Raw genomic sequence first — 641 nt, forward strand, 5'->3', positions numbered from 1 at the left:
CCCCAGCCACCAGCAGCGCATACCTCAGCCCAGTCAGGAAGGTTGCTTCCTCCAGGCCCTGGTTCAGCTGCTCTCCACAGAGCAGGAAGCACGGGGGAGGAGCTGCTTCCTTCAGGCTCCTGTTGGAGGTGGGTGGGGTGACCACAGATTGTCACTCTCAACACTGCCAAAAGCTAGGTCCTTTCCTCAGAGAGTTCACGTTCTGCACTCTCCTGCAGACTCATGAGCCTCTCCATGGACTTTCCAGGATGATACAACATGGAACTGTGTTCCTCAGTCAAACAATCCCCGGGAGTGCCATCAGGGTGCAGAGAAGCTCCCAGAGTGTGGTCCTCACAACAAGCCACCCCCATCCTGTGTCAGGAGGCAAGTTCTGGGGTTGGGGGAGGGTGGCAGGCTGACAGTGGGGGGGACCAGTAGTTTTGTATGCTTGTCCCAGCACTGCTGTGAGCTGAATGGATGATGGACTCCTGGGGCCTCAGATTCCTCTTTGCCTCCTCGAGGGCACATAGGGATGGGAAGATACCTGGATTTCAGAGCCCAAGAATCCATCCCGAAGGTGGTTTCAGGCAGTTTTACCTTGATGGGTATTTATTTCCTCACTGAAGTGGCTTTGTTTCTTATTTATGAGATTTGAAATA

This window comes from Peromyscus eremicus, chromosome 1 (genome assembly GCF_949786415.1).
Source record: "Peromyscus eremicus chromosome 1, PerEre_H2_v1, whole genome shotgun sequence".
Taxonomy (NCBI): Eukaryota; Metazoa; Chordata; class Mammalia; order Rodentia; family Cricetidae; genus Peromyscus; species Peromyscus eremicus.